The 19,425-nt window shown below is 37.0% G+C and overlaps 2 long non-coding RNA genes across 2 annotated transcripts; both read left to right on the top strand.

The window, feature by feature from the left end:
- Positions 1 to 407: 407 nt before the first annotated feature.
- Positions 408 to 1,643, top strand: LOC146466367 (uncharacterized). Its single transcript, XR_014868047.1, has 3 exons — positions 408 to 439; positions 841 to 883; positions 1,386 to 1,643. It is a non-coding gene; the product is annotated as an uncharacterized LOC146466367 (long non-coding RNA).
- A 13,200-nt stretch (positions 1,644 to 14,843) lies between these two features.
- On the top strand, positions 14,844 to 18,025 carry LOC146466366 (uncharacterized). Its single transcript, XR_014868045.1, has 4 exons — positions 14,844 to 14,907; positions 16,291 to 16,352; positions 16,979 to 17,042; positions 17,981 to 18,025. It is a non-coding gene; the product is annotated as an uncharacterized LOC146466366 (long non-coding RNA).
- The last annotated feature ends 1,400 nt before the right edge of the window (positions 18,026 to 19,425 follow it).

Here is a 19,425-nt window from a genome sequence, read left to right as displayed (position 1 = left end):
CATTTTTTACTTTACTTTAATTTAGGCAGAGCCCAAGAAAGGTCGAGGAATTCTCAGTTTGGAAACAACAGGTGAGAAAGAACGACAGAAATGTTACTTTAACAAAGCTCGTTGTTGTTTATAATTCCAGATTTTGATTCAGTGAGTAATGGGGAAAGCATGGCAAAAGTCATTTATCCTGAAGTTATTTCTCACCAAATGAAATACCTGAAACAAACACGAAATGCGAGGACATTTTGTAAGCCCTTACTTGATGGCTCAGCGAGACAGGCCCAAAGCCGTATTAACCCTGATTTGAAAAGGTCTATTGCGATTACCTTGCACTTGTCATTATGAAACGCGGCTTAATTTAGGATCAGTAATCCTAGCTTGTCAAGGTAATTAGTTTAACTTGCCCTTTTCTTTTTCAGGCTGTGAATGAACTTGCAAAGAAAGATAGGTAAGTCCAACAAAGTAGAGAATGGAGTTACCTAAACTATTATATTAATGACACGATGACCATATTTTGGAAGTTAGAGTGACTGTAGTGAAGTGAGAGAGTTGGCGTAACAAAGCATAACTTGTTGCGCTTTGTGAAGTTCAAGCAGCTTACTGGAAGGAATGATAAGGGCCAGTCATACTTAATTAGATTTCAGTTTATGATTAGTTCGGGTTGGATTACACTGTAATTCTCAATGCATAATAAATATAACAATTAAAGAAGTAAGGATATGATTACCAAACGCAAGAGACTGAGAAATCTTTGAACTCTTTGCGAACTGAGATATTTTTAATATTAGTTTAAAATACTTCCGTGGACAATCTGTGGGTAAGATCGTTTTTATGTTTTCTCTCTAACAGTGAACTGACAGAACTTAAGAAAGTGCTTGAACCACTGCAGGAAGTGAGTATTGAGAATACAATCACACATCAGAAATGTGTTAACTAAATCACGCGAAGAGCTAAGAAACTAAAATCACGACTACGATACAAAATTCTGCACTGTGCAATCTTTGTATCTAACGACAGAATCAAAATATTTTATGACTATACCATAGAGATTCTGGACTAAGTGCTACCTCATTCTATATTATCACCACGAGTAATGTTTGGATAAAGCCGATAAGATTAACACCAGTCTTCTGCAACAATTGGGTTCGACACCACCCTCCCACAGTGAGTCTAAACTGCCTCTACACTATCCTGCATAGGATCTTAAATTCCACTATCCCAACCTTCAGATAGAGGCCAAACGGTAACAAAGCTAATTGCCAGGGGAAATTGTAATATTAAATTTTGCTTGCTCATGTGCGGTATTCTAAACACACTGAGATGTCTGTAAACGGAGTAAATTGAAATTAGAGTAATAAGATATATGAATTAATGACATGTTATCTCCTCACCAGTTTCCAACAAGAAAGAAATGCAAGAAATCAAGAAGGGTTATCAAACTGCTATGCAGTCTGTTTTGTTGCACATGTCGCCGTTAAAAGATTCCTCTTGTTTTATATCAGAGTGTAAATAATGTGCTGTTTTGTAAATTGAATATCGTGTACTTTTTTCCTGAACAATTTGTATTCTTGTTTTAACGAACTAAAGTAAAACGTACACTCGTTTTCTTATGTGTTCAGATAAATGAATAAAAATTCGTTTTGACAGTTTGAGCTGGGTTTCGATATTAAACCTTTTGCAAATATTTAAAGATGGTCTTATTCGGAACTAAACCTGTAGTGCTTTTCAGAAATGAGACAGGCTGTCGACGTTTCAGGAGGAATGCGTGACAAGGCGAGGGAGAGGGAGGAGGGGAGGAGGGAAGGGGAGGGGATTGGACAGTGGGGGGAGAGGGAGGGTTCACGGTCTTTCCAGTCCAGGAAGAAGAGCCTACCGCCCAGACCATGACGCGCATAAAATAACGCATGGTCTAAGTTTAGATCGTTGACCTGCATGATTTCCATGTAGAATCAAGGAAAACAAAGTGAAGGAAATCACTTCTTGTGAGCAGAGCTGAGGCGAGTCATTATTGCCCTGTATACCAGCGTTTAGCTCTCTATACAAGTAGGATAATGTCAGGCTCGCTTGCGGCTATGACGTTTGTGTGCTTCGTATCATTGCATCAAACAATGCCTTTGGGTTCCCGAACTGAAAGTATTAACCATTTAAAGTTCTTCCTCTGTTTTGCAGTGCGCAACTCTACTTCGTATTAAGGCAAAGTAAAAGTTTCTATCAGCTGCTACATGTAACAACTAAATGTTATTTTAGTCCCTGTTTGAAAACCCAGTCTTGAAACTCGATTTACCACAGTTAAGTAAAATATCTGCAAAACCGCAATGGTAACGAAATGCCCAAGGACATTGACGGTTACCAAATAGGACGGTGCCTACGTTTGTTACTGCGCATACATTCTGCGCATCTCGGGATTCCCGGGTTTCCTATGGATGGTGCCTACTAATACAGGGATATCTTTTACGCGGTTTAAAAATAAGCGGGGAATACAGAACTTAGCAATTGCTCTTGTTATCCAAAAAGAAAATTTGGAGTAAAGAATTGAGATGATTTCGTTGGATTTCTCGTACGAAATAGATGGTACGAAAACTTTTAAGACAAACTTGATCATGCACAGTAATAAAAATGGAGGAACATAAGAGAAAAATGTATGGACAGGTCAGATTGAAGTGAAAATTACGATTTCGTTGAGGCATGAATATATAGGTTTTCGAGGCTTCATTGGCAACTGCTTCAGTAGTCTGCGTAAACAGGGCTTTTATTTCTACGTATTCTTTATTTCATATATACCCTATCTATGCATCATCACAATCATATGAATAGATATACAGCTATATTTCTTTCAATTTTTTCAAATGTCAATTAAATAGTAATTAAATGTCAAAGTGTGCTTTCTATGTAATGGCATTTGAAAGCGGACTGTGATGTTCAGTTATTACGAACTTCTATCTCTAAGAAATTAAACTGTGACTCCCTTTAGAAAGTCGTTCCTAGGTCCTTCCGTAAGCCGACCAGTTGCTCAAACCAGTCTCTTCAGTAAGAAACATCTTATATGGCGCCGAATTTTTAACATAAAAGGGTGATATCCATTTACGTGAGCAATTAATGAAAACTGATTAGTTTTAAAAAAAATTCTCAGTTGATAGAGTTTCTTGTCTAACCTATCGAAGCTGCGTCGATTACAGTAAAATTGGAAGTTAATTATGTTTTAAACAAGAAGTTCCCAAATAAAAGGGCAAGCCCCTTCTTTATTTAACACCTTTGTGGGCGTGAGATCTAAATTTAGACGCCGTTCAGTCGTGGCAAGTTGTTGACTCAAGCGTCCTCTGAAAAAAACATAAAGGCCTCAAAATCTCATAATATCACCACAACAATATAAGAAATTAAGTTCTAATTTCCTTAACCGGGTTTTATTCTTAAAACTAACCCAATTTTATCCGAGTTAAGGGTCGTAGAAAAAGACACATGCTGTTTGTCAGTTGTTTACGCTCTGATAATTGATTGACAAAAGAAGGTGAGAATGGCCTGGCCAGGCCCCTTTTATACCGGAATTTCCTGTTTTAGACATTTGTTGATTTATTTCCCACTGAGATTCAAAAATAGTCAACAAACTTGACCTTAACTGGTTTATACTGGACAGTAGTTAGCTTTTGGTGCAACTCCAATGGTTCGTGGTGATACTCTAAGCGGAACCGCTGAAGTAACTAAAACAGAAAGAGAAAAATAAGAAAACGTCTGTCAATGAAAAATCCCTCAGAAATTATGTCGCATAAATTATCCCGAGTATTTCGTGGCAATAGCCAATCAGAGTTGATTCTTCTGGCTTTACCTTTACGTTAGGAAACGAATACTAATTTTAGTTTTTCTTGTTATAAGTTTAAGTATAACTTGTAACGTTGTATTTATCCCCTTGTTGGATTTTGCATTGTAATTTTATTGTATTTTAGACGTAATTTTTGCGTGTTTTCTTGGTAAATTAGATGGACATTTGTCCGTTCGTTCGTTCGTTCGTTCACTAACAATGCGCAGGTGCAAAGCAACCAATTGGAGCCTACTCCGTCATCCTACAGAAATATAAGGGTACTGAAACACCATTAACAACGCCGCTTCAAGAAAAGGAAATATGAGATAACTGCTCGTACGCTGTAAGAGATTGGACTGGGTTAAAAAAAAAATACACCCAGTCCCAATGAAAATTTACATGTCTACTAAAATTGATCGAAAGAAGAGCTAATTTGATGCAAATGAGCCGCATGTTTATAACAAGATCCAGTCTCGCCAGTTAAAGGCAGTTTTGGAGCCAAGTTGGCATTATTCACGCTATCAAGAAACGAGGTGAGTAGCAATACTTTATTACCAGCCAATCAAGTGATAAAATGGTTTTTCTCAGAAATATATCACGCTTTTTAAGGGTAGGGTTTGCAGATGGTTTCATAAACTCCAAATAATTTTGTTGTGAGCGCCGTTTCCTGGTGAATATGCAGTGGGGTTGTCTCAAGGCTGAAACATTCACACAAACCTGGCATGAGATTATTATTTTGTGCTTCTCTGTTAACATTCAGTACACGAAGATCACTGTTAGTAAGACAGACGATCTACTGAAAGCAACGTCAGTGTTGAGCAACGAGTTATGCAAATATATCAAATAAAAAGTGACGGTTTTACTCAAATAATGAATTATAAAGAAAGATGTAGTATTCGACACCTCATCATTTTGAAAGAACTATCTTCCTTCTGAACGCCATGACATTCCGTATAATGGTCGATCGCTAACCACTGAGCTACAGGGTGACGTGAAAAGCTTAGTACAAATTTCACGGAGGGGAAGAATATTTTTTTTTAGAAAAGCAATCGTTTAGCTCATTAGTTAAGTCAGTTCTTCTACCGCAGGTAAGACAACTACGAGGGTAAAACAAGTTATGAGGCGATGTTCCTCTTTATTAATGCAGATGGCTAAATGACAAAAGAGTTTACAAAAGGAAACCGTATGGATTAATTTGAGCTCAATTTTTAAAGAACCTTAGTTATGCACCTGTCATTTTTAGATACATTTTAGGAAAGTTTGGTGTGTCTCGATTGATAATTTTCCAGTTAATTCAAGCAATTTATCTTTTGAACAAAAATACAGCTCAGAAAAATTTCGTTACAAAGAAGTCTGTATATCTGGCACACTTCTTGTTTAGTTATTCTACTGTTAATTAACAACTCATCCTCGTCTAGCTTACAGAACAAAAAATTCCCACACCAAATATCGAGTGAGCGATGATTTGCACGAAATTCGATGCCCTCGCGATCAAAACATACAAATTGATGAATGATAAAAACAACTAATGAAATCATCCAACCAATCGGATTCTCGCTTTCACCTTATGCCATATGAGCACAGCTGATGCTTTAGCACAAAAATAACATCGTTTTAATACGCTGTCATGTTTGATCGAAATTAATCTACATACACCGGCCTAACAACTTCATGTGGACAATTATCATTTTATCAAAACAAGAATTCGCCGAATTTGCAGATCTTTACGATGACAAGGACAAGCCTCAACTAAACAGCCTTGGACATAATTTGGCATTGATCAATAAGGCAAAATGCATCGAAAACATCGTAGACGAAACAAGAAATTAGACAGTTCTCCACAGCAAAATTGACACGTTTGGGTAGAGTTTGAGACTTTAAAGCAACCCGGTGTTTTCCTAGAAAATATTTGTCGGACTGTTTGGCTGAAAAGAACGCATAAAATCATCATTATATTGAAATTAATTGCGAGTTTTTACGTCGCTATCAAGATTTCTGTAAATAAAGCCATCCGGCAAAATAGAAAATGGAGCGGCGATTTACGATTGATAACCATGCGGTCAAACAATTTTAGGAAACATTTTGGAAATAAGACGCAGAAAGTAAATTTATTGTTGATATTTTGGAGGAGCTACTTTTCAATAAGACAGTCAATTTTAATAAGTTGAGTCAATTTTTTTTCTTACAGACAGACCATCATTTGGCAAAATACCAAAGGCAAAACCTTTCGGAAACTTTGCTTTTTATATTTCAGGTCGAAGATCTTATGGCCGGCTCATTTGAAAAAACATTCATGGTTTTTAACTTACGTGTTTATGGCATTGCTATGACCATATATGGACACTGGCATAGCTCATGTCTCACAAAACAACTCCAAGACAACCACACCGAACACGCATGAATCATTGAAATAAATTAAAAGAAAGGTCTAGTCTAGGAAATGAAATATTACTCAAAGAGTTCTACTCTAAGAAACGGCTGAACATCTTTTTCTTTACTTTGTTCTTATCCACAGCTTACAACGAATTAACACGAGGAGAAGGAACGTCTAAGTTTTATTGAAGTATGTTTGGTAACGCTACTAAAGATCCTTCTTTAGAAAATCTGCAAAATGCGTGGAGAAAAGTTTTCCTCATTGAATTTATTGTGGTGTCTATTATCAACGTTTTCACTGTCGTCGCCTTTGCAAGAAATCGCCACTTACGCAAACGCACTACGTATCTGATAATAAACCTGACCGTAGCTGATTTACTGGTGGGAGCAGTGACGGGACCAGTGCAAAAATTTAGTTCCCCATATTTCGATGACGGTTTCAGCTGGCAAGAATTCATCATTTTAACCTCGATACACATATTCCCCGCAGCCTCTCAAACCAGTCTTTCGTTAATTTCTTTGGAGCGGTTACACGCCACACTTTTCCCCTTCAGGCACTGTTTAATTGACAAAGGGTTTTACTTCAAAGTTATTATTGGCAGCTGGATGATAACTTTGCTTCTATCATCCATGATGTCTGTTCTTGAAGAGTTCGAGTTAGTTCAGTATGCAATTGCATGTTACACATTCCTAACCTTTCTTATCATAACTGTTTCCAATGTTATTATTGCCATAAAAGTCAAAAGTAACCCTCCCCCGCAGCATTTTAGTGCAGTTGCCTCAGAAAGGAAATTGTCAGTAACCTTAAGTATAGTTACCGTCGTCTCTATCCTGACTATTCTTCCTTTTTCTATTTGGATGGCAATTAAACAATACATATTCAAACAAATGCCCCCTGCAGCATTCAATCAAATATACGAAACGTTACTGTTATTATTTTATGCCAATTCTATAGTCAATCCATTGATATATGCCATAAGAATGCAAGAGTTTAGGAAGGCGGTTAAGGAGCTCTGTTAGAGGACTGCAGCGACAAGGGGCGTCCAACCCACTGAACTTCATGCAATGTAATGCATGGGCACAGAGATAAAAAGCAATAACCAAAAAACAAAACCGGTTAAAAACAATCCAGATTTGGTTCAACCAGATACTTAAGTTACTTTTTTTAATACTTTGTGATGTAAGTTTCTAACAAGTGTTGTAAAGGATGTTCCTTTTGTTGAATTAAATCAACTGTACAGTGACTGTCTTTTCTTGGTACAAGTAAACTTTGAACCTTCAAGTTGTTGAACTGATCATGAACAGTACGATTGTAAACTACTGGCTCAAAATATTTGTTCAGTGCGTTACTAGACAATCAATAAGAAGAGTTTCTAGAAAGTTTCATTGAATAAAGAACTGTTGACTGTGTTGCTTTTTGTCTCTTCACTGTATACCCGATCGTAATTAAGTGGTCGTCCACCGATTTAGTTTTTTGTTTCTTTTGTTTCACTAAACCTTTTTGAGTTCCTGTGAGCCTTGGGAAGGGAAGGCGACAACTTCTGGGTAATTTCACAGGGTTTGAAATTCAATGATCCAACTGTGTGCAACTAAGCTATTACGGTGTGTGCTACATGAAGATGCTGTTAGGTGCTTACAGTGGTGAGTATGTTGGAATTTCAATCAAAGGATAAGAGGGCAGCAGTGGTTCAAGGCTCATCACCGCATTGTAGCTAATAGCGGTCCATCTCTCTGGAACAGCCAACCCTGTAACCTTAGGCAGGCTGAATCACTTAACCAATTAAGCAACTACTTAATCTCAATTTTAGGTAATTTGAGACACGGCATTCAACGAAAGCAGGTCAAGTTTTCTTTAGGTTTTAGTATTATCGTTTAGGATAAGGATTTTTATATATTTATACATTTTGATGTTGATAGATTATCTTGTAGTTTTATGTTGTATCCACCTGATGAATTTTTTAACCGTATGTAACTGAAGATTGAACTGAATTGAATTGAAACTGATATATGTTAAGTTGTGTATGAATGGGTGCTTGCTTGGGTAGCTGTGCAGGAGAAAAAGGTAGGGGTGGGAGGGGGGGGGGGGGGGGGAAAAGAGTCCCTGATAGACAGTTCCCAACTGCTAGAATAACACATTTCTCAACGGGAATGCCATGTTGTATTTGAGGCAATCAGAATTAACCAAATTGAGCAACACAATGTCACTATTTGTGATGCAGTAGACTGCAGAAATCGCAGAAATGTGCTATCTCTTGAATAAAGTCTTCTTTTTTTTGGATTGTTTCATAAAAATCCCCCCCCCCCCCCCCCCATGGAAGGATTGAAAACTCCAGTTTGGCCTCATATGTTCCTTTTCAAAACTCAAACTAAATGCCTCTTGAGGAACCTTCCCCCACCCCGTCAGACTTTTCAATGACCTTTTGAGGGGGTGGTAAACCGTATACTATGCATATTTCCTGGAACCACAAACTGTTGAAACTCCAGAATCTGACTTATTTAATACACAATAACTGATCCAGAAGACACAAAACTTTCTCAGGTCTCCCTAGTAAGAAAAGGGAAAAAGGGTGGAGGGGAGGGGGCTTATAAAGGGTTACCTTTTGTTTTACCTACATGTACATGGTGCTCCCTTGCATACACACCTTGAAAAGCATCTGATGAATTTATTCTCTTGTCTTCCATCTCTTTAAGTTCCTTCATTTCCTTGTCAACAAAGCCCTGGCTGATTTCAAAAGCAGCATTACCACACTTCAGGAAATTCTTGAATGCAAATTTGTCTATGTATTTCCCAGCAACTGTGCTTGGTAGATTGAATATGAGCTTGTGGAGAAGCTTTAAAAAGTTTTACACCTGCAAAGTGAATATCTGGGCATACAACCTAGGCAGTCAAGCATCAAATGTGAAAGTCCCAATATCTGAAAAATTAAAAATATATATATAACAGTGCTTAAACTTTTATAAGGCTCAGCTGTTCTACTGTGATAATAATATTGCACTATTAATCACATAAGAAACTACACCTGTACCTCTCATGTTTTGTACTAATTACCGACATCTGCATGGTCATAAAAAAGGGAAACTCTGCCATCTAGAAATTTTCGTACCACATACAATGTATCCATGCAGATTTTGGACCCTGGGTTGGGGTGCTCCCATAAAAAAAAAAGATGAGGAATTAAAGCTTATAAGTAATACACAAAACTTTGAAGAGTGAAATCTTTTTTTTAAACAATTTTCATTTGCCTCACATGACACATCATTTACAATACTGAACACTACTAACATTACTTAAAATACTCAAGCAAGCCCATTGGGGGGGGGGGGGGAGGGGGGATTTTGACTGTAATGACTTATAGGAAAAATATTATAAGAAATATAACTACTTTTAAATGTCTGAAATGATTATGATTATGATAATGGAAGCATTCTGCAAATAAGAGACATAAATATCCCTTATAAGCCTTATTTTTTGAGCAGCAAAGCACAAGAAGTAAGTTTGTTATGTGCTTCACAGTCATGTTTCATGCTTCACGTTGGTGTCTTTAAAGCCTTGTGTGGCTCAGGAGAAACAGCGAGCAAGGCTCAACAAGGCCTTTCATTTCCTGGCTACATCTCTCTCAGGGGTGAAAATGGGATTAAGCCTTGTTTTAAGCAAAGTGAATAAATGATAAATGTTTTTTCTCATTCAGTGACAAAGGCACATTATTGATTGAATTACTAGTTTGGATATCCTTTTCCTGTAAGCTACAGCAGACTCATGGAAGCTAGGCCATTAAACTAGGTTTATACGTCAATCATCCTGCATATACTGCTTGGATTTGAATGTTGATGCAATTTAGTACAGTACATGTGAAAGAGATGTCATGTTATTGTTTAAGCCTAGTGAATAAATGATGGATGACACATAGCATGTATTTTTTTTGGTCAATGACATGGGCATACTCCAGAAAAAGAAAATGTAATATGGGCATTATCTGGTCCACAAGCCTCCAGCAGTTTAACAAACCTCAAAATAGAAGAATCTTTTCTGACCTCATTGTTTACATTTTCTCTCATTAGCATATATGGTCATATATGAAATAGTACACTTAATGAACACATGGGACATAATAAACTAAAAGAACCTGTCACATCTAGTAATCAGGGTGAATAGCTGTCACACAGACTATGTGAAATACTCTACAAGAAATTTACTTTGAAAAACTATGAAAATTACAAAGAATACATGTATGACTGGGTCGCAAGAGCCAACACCAGCCATAAATTCTTTGTAAATTCTTGACACTTTTAAAGTTCCTTTCTAAACTTTTTAGCCAGTTCTAAGTTTGTCAAGCACTTTCAATTAACAGAGTGCATTTATTTGTAACTTAGTTTTGTTGTTTATGTTAATGTATGCTAATGAGGGTGAACATGTAAATGAAGATCCTCCTGTATCATCAGCGGTTAAATGCCATTAAAGTTGTCAATGTTTTCCTCCACTGTTCTTAATTATTAGCTTTCAGTAGCCTTCAGTGCTACAATCAATACAAGAATGTCGGACGCTTGAATCTTGGCCATAGCTTTGTAACAGTAAAACAATTGCGGTTGACAACAACCCATGCCTGCTTCCAAAACAATATACAGCTGAAGCACTCTTTTAAACAACTAGATAAAATAACCAATTTGAAAGTGTCAGAATGATTCTGACACTTTCAAATAAACTTTGATTTTGATGCTTTTAGCATTCTTGTCAACAACCTTTTAACATGTATTTTAGTTCTTAATATTTATGCATACTACTCACTATATTTAAACTTCTTTTAGTTTTATTTTTCACACATCATTTATATCTGTCGAAGGTAGCAGACAGGCTGCCGAAAGTTATGATCTTTTACAAATCACTTTAACCAGTAACTCTGTTAATGGGTAATTTCATGATGCATTAAGTTCAGCAGATGATAGGAACAGTATCTAAATCCAGTGTTGCATAATGTAGTAGACCCTGTCAAAATTAACAATTTTTGCTGTGCCAAACTGATTCAGATTCCACTCTTTTGCCAGGGTAAGCACTTGAGTGAAGCAGTGTCTGGAACAGGCCTAAATCACCAGTATTTTAACAGGGGCTCTCCCATTACCACAGAAGGGTTTGCTGTCAGAGCTCCTGATCCACCGAGAATGGCTAGAGATTAATATTATTAAAAGAGAGAATATTTATACTCACAACAAGAATGCCCTTAAAAAAAAGGCTGCTTCGCTTACGGTGATCAGCCCCAAAAAACTGTTAATAGGCTGTCTCCAAGGCAACAAGGGTACTTTCCCTCTTCACAGAACACTTTCCCAAAATCATATAAGCTTACATGAATCAATAACATCTGCAATCGCGACGCCATTTTTCATATCTACCTTGAAAATGTGGCCACGCTCTGGGAATCACCGCTCGGTCAGTTTGTACAGTTTACTTAAATCCTTCAGCTTTGTTATGATAATCCATAAAGTCCCATTTCGCTTTGGGGATCTCTACCCGGGATATGTTCGAAAGGTACAATGGCGGCTTTCTCCTGTTGCAGAGCAGGACAGCGTTTCGCGGCCTTCCAACGCCGTTTTTCTGTAACCTCCAGAAAGCAGTCAAAAGTTGAAGATGTCGTGACTTCCAGAGAAATACATTTCGTCCTCAGCAAGGCACCATCTTGAATGCAGAAAAGGCACTGGTTGCGAGTAACCTCGTCCTGAAGACGACTTTCTCCCTTTGCTGCAAATGCTCGAATGGAATGCAATGGTGGAGTGAAACCAACAAAAGAAGAATAGCAGGAGCCCAAGTTTCACTAGTCTGTAGGATTACCCCTGACTATCCATATTGCTAATCATTGGTGTAAACCGTTTTACGTTGTAGAAAGTCAAGTGCAAGTATCACATTACTCAGGCTGAACGGTAGCCTCATGTGTAGACATCTTTAATCTCCTTGGAACACCATCCGCTACAAGACTGAAAACACATCTACCCCGATTATTGACAATTGGTCCGCTCAAAGTGCGCAGCCAACGGTTTTTGTCCAAAGTTGCCAATATAAAAACAAGAAGTTGCCTAGTCTTCTTTTTTTCCTTTCCTCTCTCTTTTTCCTCCTTTTTTCTCCCCTCCGCACTTTTCTGCACCTTCTCGTGCTATAAAAAGAGCTCAAGTTTTCATCGGCCGCCTTTTCAAAAAAGTCTGGTTGACATGTATTTCAACAAAACTGATAGAGTCCAAATCCTCCGTCAAATAAAATCAATTTGCACTCACAGGGAATTAGTCATGTGTCTCTTCTCGCCGTCTTTACCCAGCATAATAAACCCTTGTAAAATAAATAAAGAAAGAAAGAAAGAAAAGAAAAAAGAAACTCTCCGTAACACGGTGCGGCTTCATGTTTTGTGCTCTCTTTGAAGGTAAGTCGAGGGCGACATGCTTTTGATTTTCCCTAAGGATTCAAAGAAAACGCTTGGTCACGTGACTCAACAATCCTCACTTGACTGGACCATTTTGAAAGACATTATTTACGAAATAAATAGAAGAAAGCGACTGGAAAAACCGCGAGACTAGTTGCTGCACTCTGGGTGTAGTTTCGGTTGATATAAGAGAACTTAAAAAAACTTAACCTGCGATCAGGCGTTCTTTTTTTCGCGAGAGCGCGAAAGTGTAACAGCGCTAGGGTCTCTCGCGCTGCCACACTTTCGCTCTATCCCGAAAAAAAAAAACGCCTGCTCACTGGCTTAAACAAACTTTACTCAGTTGAAATGTAATTTCCCTAGAGCTTATGATGATAAGAATATCAAGATCAGTTGTTTCTTCAATCACAAACTGCTGACCAAAAAGAACGCTATAGCACACTAGCAACCAGACTTGGCGCGCGCGTTTAAAATTACGCTACGTCATAAAGGTAAATTTACTTGGAGTTTTCGGGAAACGTTGATAAAGCGACTCAGAAATCTTTACAGAGTGATATATAAAGAAAGTGACAAGCAAAAAGCTAAGAAAATGGCTTCTGGCCGTCCATCAGGTTAGTAAGCAAACCTTAAGTAGTCATATGTTAAAGGCTTTTCAGTTTGCGCTTTCATTTGTGGATTTTCCTTGATCGCTCGCTTCCAACATTTAATTCGGATCATGTCGGAATAAAAACTCCCCCATGCACTTTTTGCTGCGCTGTTCGCCAACTTACAGTTGCCGAACATTACGTTTCCGAAGTCATTAATCCTAGGGCGTTATCTGAGAATTTTAAAACACAATAGGGACGCAATGTGTTCAGGAGTTATTTTGTGATAAGCGCAAAAAAACTACACCACTACAAAATTTGTTTTTGACTCCAATTCAATACATCACATAACTTTCACACGGGTGTAAGAACTTCAAACGATATATTTTATGGAGTAATACACATTTATGGAAAAGTGCAAACAGTTTTTACTTGTTTTTAAATGTTTATTTTTTACGCCTGCTATGGTTACAGTAGAGGTTAAAAAATCATTTTATTACGTCATTCCAAGAATGCTGAGTACTTTAGAAGAGTCGCGCGCATCGAATTCCGAATGTCATTCAGATTGACGTCATAACGGAGATTTACTTGGAGTTTTCAGAAAATGTTGATTAAAGTAACGCAGTGAATAAAAACCCTAATCGTACCCAGATGTTTGTATTTGGAGAAAACATTTGGTAAAATCGATGATGTTCTCCAATCTGACTGGTCAATGAAAATGGCCCAATGCGAGTCGTGTCTTGTCGCGTCAGCCATTTTCTCGCCACTTTCCAAATCTTTCACCTTTGCACGCGTGGAGATACAAGCCTTACAGGAAAATCTATCTTGATACATCAGTCCTACCATGAAAGTGGTTTCTTGTATCGATTTAACTTTAATGTTTCATTAAATTGCAACAGGTTCTTATAAACTAACATGTTTTTTACATTGCTCTCTTAAATTGTTGAGAAATTTTTGTTTGGCAATCTGACGCGTGCAACTAAGTTGTACGCGTGATTTAGCGCGCGAAAATTGTGTACCATTGTCAACAAAAAGTTAGCGGTGCTTTCTGGTAACCCCCAAACTCTTAAGTTAAATAATAAATATAAAATCATTTCATTGGTTACTTCGAAAACTTTGAGTAAATCTTCCTAAGTCGAGGATATAAGAAGATCTACTCTGAGTTTTCGAACTCAATAAAGTTAAAAGCGCCAAATCTTACTTATCAATAAGCCAATCAATAAAAAGCCACAAAATAGCTTCTTAATGCTTTTCATTTTTACAGACTCGCTTACTTTTCCAATTCCCGTTGACAATTCAGCTTGTCATCGACACTAAGTTGGTCTGTGAGTTTTAGATTCCTTGTTTCTGAGAAGAATGTTTTTTCAAATGTCTCTCATAACAACTGATGGCAGCTTGTCGCGCAAATAAGTACGACGTTTTACTTAATCTTGATAAGTTGTCAACATTTTAGTTTTCAAAATCAATAAAATACGATTTATAGTAACACAAATTGTGCACAAAACTTGAGGAGGTTGGGAGGGGGGGAAGGGGGTGAGATAAGCATGCCAGTATTGGCATTATGGGGGAAATTCCAGAAAAGATGTAATATCTGGCCGACTGATATTAATTGACTTAAATAGCTTTCGTTTGCTAAGTATCGGGAACAAAAATTGGAAGAGTCCATAAGGTGACTCTAAAAGCAATAAAATCTGCTTTTATTTTAGATCGAAGAAATAATTTCTTCGAGGTGGAGAAAAAGTTGAATCATCAGGAGCGTGAAAATGAGGTAAGTACATTACGATATGTTAAATAGAAAAATAAGAAATGCAGACAAAAATTCTTCTCCACTTCCATGAAAATTTCTTCGAGACGAACAAGAATTTAAATTGTCATCAGCAACTGAAATAAAGTAATACACAGTGATATATTAAAAGGAAAAATGAGAGATGCGGAGAAAAGTTCTTTTCGAAGAAAAATCCTTCAAAATGAAAAAAAAAAGGCACCTACTTTATTTTCTTGCTTTTGAGGATTTTTAAATTGTCATCAGCCACAAAATGAAATAAGTACATTTTGATATTCAAGAGAGATCTAACTAGTAAGAGCAATGCCTGTGATGCTGAGGGAAATTTTATTTGAAATGTTTGAAGGAGAATTGAATTTCATAAGGAAATATAAGACTCAGGGCTTGAACAATTGATGAAACCGATGATCGGAAAATCAATCGATCAATCGGTTAATTGACATCGATTGTCATCGATTGGTTCTCATTTTTGATGCGTTTTATTTTCAGTCAAGATTTACAAAAAGAATCTGAGTCCAAACTGTGGCCTTTAGTTCTCTTGTGACCGGTGGTAACTGTGTTTCGGACAGAGGCTGTACATGTTGTGTTGTTGGGTTTTTCCCGCGCAGCTCTAAGTTTCTTGATATGGTCTCTCTCACGCTGTTTACTTTATGCACCTTTGTTGTGACAAAGAAGTAATAAAATGATTACCGAAGCCTATTCACGTTTATTCTGGTTTATTTTATTACAATTCAGTATAATTACATCACCCACCATTCAGAGCTCACTCGTCTCCCGTCGCATCTGCATACAAACAATCTGGTGAACGAATTCAAATCTGAAACATTTGTGCGTACTGCGAGCGCGTATACGTACATGCTGGAAAGTGTAGAATACCGATTTTTTTTTAACACCAATCGATGACAATCGATGAGTTGCGACCACTTTTGTGTGATTATCGATTGGTCATCGATTGGCCGATGTCAATCGATGCCAATTAACTAACAAGGCATCGATTATCATCGATTGATTCTCCGATCATCCGTTTCATCGATTGTTCAAGCCCTGAAGACTGAATCGCTCTAAGAAAGGCGGATATTTCATGACAAGATTTGAGAGCGATACTGGAATGATAAAAACTTAATATCTACTTAATCAGACAATACAGTGCATGTTCCTGATTTTTTGTAAAATTTAGGAGACTAAGTACTGAGTTGCAAAAGCAGATTTCCGTATTTTCATAGGATTTAATAATAAATAATTTGAAATTGATAATTATTGCAAAGCGAAAGCTTACTTTGTTATTCATGAAATCGCCCATAGCCTTGATATTCATTCGTTCATTGATTCGTTTGCTCATTTTTCTTCTTTTTTCCTTTTTTCTTTTAGAAGTTAAAAGAGAAACTTACGTCGAAAGAAGAGTACTTGAAAATGGTGACCAGAGAAACAGAGTAAGCGATTATTGTTTTAATCATTTATTTTGATTAAAATACAACACGATGTTTATATATCCGTCGGACAGACCACATAGAGCCAACAGCAAACCGCCTCTTTTCCTTCGCTATGCGTGTGTAGTGTTACGATCTCCTAGAAGAGGCGATAGGGTCGTTCAGAGCCACATAAGGTTAAGCTAAAGGTTTCTAAATTAGAACAGTGCAGCAGGTGCCAATTGAAACTCGCCTTATTGCCTCTTCCAACCGTTTACATTACAAAATACTAAGAGCAGGCGATGAGGTGTTTTGGAGGCACAAAAGACAAATCCCAGCTTTCCTATTAGTATAGCGTTTTTTATACCTACTGATTGATCGAGCCAATTTGGACAAATATGAGAAAGGAATTCGAAAAAATGGAGTGGACGAAAATCGGCCGATTTATGAGAATCCCTGGCAATGCTCGAATGTAAGTATCTTCAAAGGCTCTTCTTCGAAGGCTCGGATCTTTCTCTAGTCAAGCGCTCTAAGTAAATATAATTAAGTAATTATTTTCTTATAGCGTTTTTGCTTAGTCTAAGGGCAGATTATGATTATGACTATGATGATTACATTCATTATCCTTATTTCTTTTAAATTTGTTGCAGCATGAAATATAAGCAGTTGACTGCAGCCAAGAAAAAAATTAAAGCCGCAAAAGAAAAGGCTCAGGTTTGTAATTTAGACAGATGAGAATCTTTTTTTTTTCTCTCAACAAATAAACAAACGATGGGGGCTGGTAGAATGGTGTGAACTGGGTAAAATGGAGTAATAATGAAATTAGGAGATGTAACGTAAAATGAGCGAAAAAACAAACTGAAGAGAGAACGGTGAAAACAAGGAAAGCAGGGGAAACTAAGAGAAAAGGGTGGGAACAGGGGAAGGGGAAGAACAGAGGGATAAAGAAAGGAACAGGGGAAGGGAGGACGATGATCTATGGGGAAACAAGTGATAATAAGAGAGGCAAAACCATGTAACTGGGGAATAGATGCCGGAACAGCGATAAAAGAGGGAACCGTGGGCTAAAACATTTAAACGAAGAACAAGGGGAACAGTGGAGTATTGTGTCTGCAGGGGAAAAGATATCATTGCATAAATTGGGGCCCCATTAAATAGGAGGAATACGAGTTTTCAGGGGGGATGCAAGGAAAAAAGGGACTGGGAATCAGGGATACGAATAGGGGATAGGGGTATTAGCGGGAGGGGGAGTCACGTGGGAAGGAGGACGAAGTTATGGGAGATAAGGGGTGAGAAACAAAAAAGGAATCAGGAGATTAGAAATCGTATGAAAACAAGAAATGGAGATTACGGTTGAGAGCAAAAAGGAAAAGAGACAGTGAGACAAGGGTTGAGGGAAAGTGAAGTATAAAAGGTCCCAGGAGATTAGGAATCAGAACAGGGCCAAAGTTGGCATAGAGGATGGAAGGTGGGGGGGGGGGGGGGGGTTAAGGGTAAACACTGTATATGATGGTTGATGAAAGATGGAATTAGGAACTGTTCAATTTTAGTGTTGGGAATTTTAGGTGTTTCAGTGCAAGTGTTGGGAATGAACTCAAGACATTATTCCTTCAGGTCACTTGTATATAACTCTATCTTTCATCTGTCAACAGGCTGATTTAAAATTGTTAGAAGAAAGAAACACCGACTTCCACGGGTAAGTGTTCACTGCAATCATACAACAGAACTTAAAATAATGTCTGCTGATAACTTAGAGAGAGATAACAGCACGGGAACAGTTATGGTGTGTTATTTTTCTTTACAAAATATAAAAGTGTTATTGTATTACTTTAATTTGTGTTTCTTTCTAGGACACTTCAGGAGCTGAAAGGAGAAAGAAACAATGTTGATCAAGAAGAGGTAATTTCCCTAAATTTTAACAACAGAACTAAAGGTCCTCCTTGCCTTTCCAACAAGCAAACTCTCGATTGATTTAAAAGGTACAAAAGTACTCATCTTTTTATTTCCGAACTCACTACATCACTAATAACTCCTACTTTATCGCAGAACGACAATGAACTTGCAAAGCATATGTCTTTCAATTGCATTGTCTTTCTCCAATAAAGAAGGAGTTCGAGAGACACAACGTGAGGAGACCAGTCATGATTGGTTATTTTTCAATGAAAAATGCAAAAGTGCTATTGAATGGCGTTGTGCCTCTTTCTAGGAAAGTTCATGGGCTGATGACTTGATCACAAAGTCATCGCTATCATCATCATCATCATCATCATCATCATCATCATCATCATCATCATCATCATATTATTATTATTATTATTATTATTATTATTATTATTATTATTATGCGCAGCAAAACTATCTGTATGCACGGTATCAGAAAGCAACACAGGGCGCGAAGAGTAACCTGTGAGCCAAAATGGCACGTCAATAAATCAATAAAATAAATATATACATATACAAAAGTCATCGTCTATTAATATTATTATTATTATTATTATTATTATTATTATTATTATTATTATTATTATTAATGAAGTTATTATTATAATTTGATAATTTGATCATATACACATGCTAATTTACGCCATACAAATATTAATTATTATTATTATTATAATTATTATTATTATTATTATTATTATGTTTTTTTTACTGAAACCAATCAGTGACAGAACTTTTTACATCATTGATTATCCCGTTTTTTATTGCAGAAAAAGAATGAAGTCAAAAGGTATGTACGTTTTTTTATTAGTATTATTGTTTGCTCTAGATGTTTAGAATCACAAATTGAAAATATTGTGTGGCTTAGATTATATTAAAAAGTTCAGCAACTCTGAAAAATAACTTTTAATTACACTCAACTCCATGTTATTTACTTTAGCTATACATGGCATTATTACTCAAAACTACAGGATATCTCGTTTGTGTTACACGTTAACTCTGCGTACTTTTTCAGATGATTGCAGCAAAACTAGGACAAATTTTCCAAACCTCGCGAAATGTTTATTTTAATAGTCAGTTTAATATTATTATAGCGCCTTCTTAAAGTATGCACTTCTGTTTATCTGCAGGGGTATTGAGAATTTGGTCCGAAAAA

This window comes from Pavona decussata, unplaced genomic scaffold, assembly GCF_977016875.1.
Source record: "Pavona decussata unplaced genomic scaffold, jaPavDecu1.1 SCAFFOLD_145, whole genome shotgun sequence".
NCBI classification, from domain to species: Eukaryota; Metazoa; Cnidaria; class Anthozoa; order Scleractinia; family Agariciidae; genus Pavona; species Pavona decussata.
This window is presented reverse-complemented; position numbering and strand designations above follow the sequence as displayed.